The following is a 5,652-nucleotide window of genomic DNA, read 5'->3' as shown; positions in this document are numbered from 1 at the left end:
TAGAAGCCAGCCCTCCCTAATAGGGTGCTTGGACATGCTAACTATTGATAACTTATCTATTTGGGCCTAGGCATTTTTTAGGTACCATTAGTGTGCCTGCGGTATTACAGTTAGTATATGAAATGCAAAATGTAAAATAAGTACTTAGAAATGTATTTTTATTGGCACGGCCCTGTTTGAATGGCTCAGAGTGGGGCTTGGCCCAGCAGCGGAGGGACGTTCTAGGCTGCCGGGCGCAGCTTGTCAGCCCCGGGGCAGGGCTGAGGTGCTGTGGTACCAAGAGACGCCGGTATTTAAGACATGATGGCATGTGAAGCCCAGAGTGTTAAAAAAAGAACTTATTGTGATACTATGGAGGCCTATTCCACCGGTCTTCCTAGAAAAAGGGTCTCTAATTTTACTAATAAGAACATGAAGGAGGGAGGTTAAGAAATCTCCAAAACAGTTGGCTGCTTACATAAATAGAACAGTTGGACAAGCTGTGAAAAGCCCAGATAAACTACGTGAGGTGATCTATCGCAGAAAGTGCATCATCCTTTTCCAAATCTTTGTTACAGAAAAAAGCAGTCCCCTAGAAGTGCGGGCTGCGACACGGCAAATAAAATGAACTGGCTTGTGCAGGCCACCCACCTGAAAAATTACGCCATGATAGTCGAACATACTTGCTTAACTCCAGTGATTCTGGTTCTTCACAGACAGAAAGCCCATCATTAAAATATAGTGGGTTTTTCTCTGAGGTTTCTCAGGACCATGAAACAATGGCACAGGTTTTGTTCAGCAGGAATAGCTTTAGCGTTCTGGAAAAAGAGAAGTATAAGTGAGCTTGTAGCTTATTTGGTAAGGATAGAAGACCTTGGAGTTGTCATGGATTGCCTTCTTGTGCTCACCAATAGTTTACAGAAGGAAAAACAATACATCTCACTTGGCTGCTGTGTAGATTTGTTACCTCTAGTCAAGTCCCTACTTAAAAGCAAATTTGACAAATATAGAATAGTTGCTTTAAATTGGCCTCAGGCAGAAATAAAAAGGTGGTGGTCAGAAATATCATCCAAATCAGAAACTATAAATGATGGACATATTCAGATTTTAAAGCAACAATTAAGTGGACTATGGGAACAGGAAAATCACCTTACTTTGCTTCCAGGATATACCGGTAACATAGCCAAGGATGTAGATGCTTATTTATTGCAGTTGCATTGAGACACAGTCTACTATAAAGAGCATTTGATTATTTAAAATGTCCCCAGACTAAGATTTAAAAAAAAAAAAAAAGTCTCATCTGAGAACTGTGAATTGCGCAAGAAATTGAAACCTTTTTTTTTCCTTAAAAAGCCACATATGAAACCACTAATGAAACCCTAACAATCTATGTCACACTGAAGTGGAAAAATATACAAAAGGAGCAGCTTCAACTTCAATGAGGTGAAAGTGCACAGTGAAGACTGTGGCTTTTGCTGCATTTGGGACTAATATGGTTATTTGGTAACATTGTTCAAGAGCTACTGGGTCTTAATGCAATCCTGCATAAGAATATAATTCATGCTAGGGGTGCCGGGGTGGCTCAGTCGGTTAAGCGTCCGACTTCAGTTCAGGTCATGATCTCAATTTGTGAGTTTGATCCCCGTGTCAGGCTCTGTGCTGACAGCTCAGAGCCTGGAGTCTATTTCAAATTCTGTGTCTCTCTGGCCCTCCCCAAGCTCGTGCTCTGTCTCTCTCTCTCAAACATAAATAAACATTAAAAAATTGTTCTTAATAAAAAAAAGAATATCATTGATACTATGTCAGAAAGAAGACAGGACTTATTACTAGGAATCACAATGACCAATCATTGTGACTTTTTTGAAGATTGTGTTTTATAAGAAAACACTTAAATGTGTGCAGCCACTTTCTTATTTTGAAAAGATTTTGCAAGTTTAAACTGTCATAGGAAATAATCAATACTAAAAATCTGTTGTCCACACTGAGATACTGTGTATACAAAATGCCTTAATTACTAATAAGCCAATGTGTATGATATGAATATCTGTTTAAAAAATTAATACCAACCATGCTTCTGGCATGATAAAATTATGGAATTAAATCAGGGGTTTGCAATCAGGTAGAATATTGTTAAAACTTATTCCATACCATTTTTAAAACTTGAGAATATTTTTAGTATCTCTGATTTTTTTTTTGCCAGAATCGTGTCATGTATGTATGTGCTATTCCTATATAAAAGGAAAAGATGAATATATATCTGTATGAATGCTTAACTAGAAATGTCCATGTAGTTGGTTAATTTATATTCACTTTTTATTGTATGTAGAGTTCTAATATTTTCAGTTCTGTATCATTTAAGCTTTCTTCATTTGAGTAAACTCACTAAATATTTCTAAAAAAAAGAAATGTATTTTTGTAAATATCGCCTTTTCAAGCAAGCCTTAATCACTCTTCATTAATTTATTCACTCATTTGTCCCTTTACTCTTTCTCTCCTTTCTTTCCATCTATTCATAATTCATTTGTTACTATGTGCTGGGTATGTGGACCAAACAAAACAAAATAAAATAAAACTCAAACATGCTCAGCTTATGCCCTTCAAATGACTAAGAACCAGCTACCTTTCTCAGTAGTGCCTTCCCTCCTAGGAACATGACTGGGTACCTGAGTGGCTCAGTCAGTTAAGCATCTGACTCTTGATTTATGATCTCATGGTTTGTGGGTTCCAGCCCCAAAACTGGCTCTGCACTGATGGTGCAGAGCCTGCTTGGTATTTCCTCTCTCTTTCTCTCTCTACCCTTCACCTGCACATTTTCTCTCCCTCAAAAATAAATAAATAAATGAATTAATTAATAATAAATAAATAAGAAACATGCCAAATATTAATCAGTGGAACTAGGCCTTTTGCCTAAAGCCATAGAAAAATTTAAGATGCATAGAATTATGTCTTGATACTTATATTTTAGAATTCTAATGGATAAAATTGCGGCAAAATAAGAGGATTAAAATAATCTCTTTTGAATTTGGTACATGTATTTGCTTGTCATCATAACACTTTCTTTTATTGCTAAATAATAGAAATAATGTGTTTAGCTCTTAAAAACGTCCATCTGTTATCAAGCTAGGATATCTGTATTCTATTCTATGCAGTTATCTGTATTCTATTTTTATGTTTCCACATTTAAAATTTCCTTAGTAAGAATTCCTGGATTTTAATTTCTAAGTATTCCAACATTACAAATAGAATTACAAAGTTTGATGCCCAAATGCTATTCTGTCCAAAAGAAAATTTCTAAGTCATGAATATTACCAGAATATTATTAAATGAATCTTGTGAGAAGAATCCAGGCCAATAGGATGAGGAAGTTCAACCTACATCTGATTCTGAAGGAAACACATTTATATTCCCTCAATGCAATAAAGTGATGCCCATTGGAAAAGATCTCCATTAGTGGAGACAAGGATATTGTCAAGTTTTAGAAAGACATCTTAATATATTTAAAATTTTATGATGAACTTGTAGTTTGTATATCCAGGAAAATGAATGTATGACTCACGTTTTCCATATAGATAAAACAACGATCAAAATCACTGATAAGCTTATGAACAAATATATAAGCTTTTTTACTGTAGAATATACACAGTTTTGTAAAACTTAAAAAACAATTTTAAGTGATTGTTTTTAAAAAAAATTTTTTTTAACGTTTTATTTATTTTTGAGACAGAGAGAGACAGAGCATGAACAGGGGAGGGGCAGAGAGAGAGGGAGACACAGAATCGGAAGCAGGCTCCAGGCTCTGAGCCATCAGCCCAGAGCCCGACGCGGGGCTCGAACTCACGGACCGTGAGATCGTGACCTGAGCTGAAGTCGGACGCTTAACCGACTGAGCCACCCAGGCGCCCCTAAGTGATTGTTTTTTTTTTTTATCAAAATAGGCATTTTCTGACAGAGAACTTAAATTGTGAGGTGGGCAAGGTAATGACAAGTTTTTTTAAATTTTTAATGTTTATTCATTTTTGACAGAGACAGAGCATGAGTGAGGAGGGGCAGAGAGAGGGAGACATAGAATCTGAAGCAGGCTCCAGGCTCTGAACTGTCAGCACAGAATCCGACATGGGACTCGAATCCATGAACCATGAGATCATGACCTGAGCCAAAGTCAGACACTCAACTGACTGAGCCACCCAGGGACCCCCATACAATTTTAAACATGTAAGTGATGACAAAGGCCTATAAATTTAATTTGACTGTTTCACTAAACCACCTAATAAAATTTGGAACCCAATGGAATGTTCTTTTCCAGAGCTCTCTTTTAAAGTTGAAGAGACAAAAGAAAAGTAAGTTTTGTTTATTCCTTTTTTTAGTAATTTTTGCATTTAATAAGCATGACAATTTACAGTTCACAAAAGGTTGTTTTATATTTCTTTTTGCCACCTTAACTTCATCAAGATTTGTGTGTTTCCAAACTGAACAATGGAATGTCTTAAAATATAGACATTTGGAAAGGTAATATTAATATCAATAAAAAGGATAAAAATAAAAGCAAACATAGAAGTGGAAATTTGAAGAATGACAGCGTGAAGAAAAGAATACATTAGTAGATGGAAAGAAAAATGTAGCTATTTTTAATTTACATAAATATTGACTTTCTGAATTAGCAAAGTAAACTATGTTGATAGTAATCTGAAGTCTCAAATTTAAAGACAATGTCAACATGAAATTGATGATAATTAGGTAGTAGTATCCTAGTACATTATTATAGTATAATCAACATCTAAATCACATTGTAAAGATGAGGACTCAGATAATATGAAAGCCAAATTATTGAAACTGCGTATTTGAAGTCAAAAGTTCTTTCTTAACAGGGAAGAAATTTCTATAGTCATTGAGTAGGTGGATCCCAGAGGACTAGAAAACTACTAAAAGAGAAAAATGACCTGTCAGATAATAATTAAAATTACCTGCAGGCTTAGCATTGGTGATATACCACAATCTTTAGAATGCCATGGAGACATCTAGTAATATACCTCTTTCTTCATAAAATCTATTTTTCAAAAGGTTACTTGATAATATTTTCCATGAAACTGTATTTCCAACTCTATATTGAAAATGAATAGATGAATGGCATTTTCTTTATTTTGAAACTGTCTTGAAAGTCAACTTTATGGAATATATTTCTTCAATAACCCAAGGAGTTAGGGGAGGAAAAAAAATCAGACATGGGATGTAAATAATAACAAGTGAAGAAAATCTAACAAGTATAGAGATGAAGGAAAATTGAAGGGCAGAAATATAAATGCTGTAATTTTATCTCCACTTTTTCTCCTGAATGATGTTGAATGCAACAATTAACCTGGCACTAACCTCCACCTACACTTCCCATTGACTCAATGGGAGCTCTTTACAGAGCTACAATTATGAGCTGCACATAATACAAAACTGCTACCTTGCTCATTTACCATCTCTCCTATTCTTTAAATATTTTATCTCATCTACTAACATGAAGGTTCCACTGACGTCAAGTGCAGATATTTTGTATCTTAAGAGCTATAATGTTTATATACATCCCATATGAAAATGAAAGATAAATCTCATGTCTTTGCTTAAGATATGTCTTACACACATGAATCTTTGTCTTATATAACCACTTGTCTGAAGACAAATGGCAATCAC

The 5,652-nt window shown here is 35.1% G+C and overlaps 1 pseudogene; it reads left to right on the top strand.

Moving 5' to 3' along the window:
* Window positions 1–303: 303 nt before the first annotated feature.
* LOC102949616 lies at window positions 304–1,200 on the top strand (annotated as a pseudogene).
* The last annotated feature ends 4,452 nt before the right edge of the window (window positions 1,201–5,652 follow it).

This window comes from Panthera tigris, chromosome B4 (assembly GCF_018350195.1).
Source record: "Panthera tigris isolate Pti1 chromosome B4, P.tigris_Pti1_mat1.1, whole genome shotgun sequence".
Lineage (NCBI taxonomy): Eukaryota > Metazoa > Chordata > Mammalia > Carnivora > Felidae > Panthera > Panthera tigris.
Note: the sequence above shows the minus strand (reverse complement) of the source record. Positions and strands in the feature narration are given on the sequence as shown.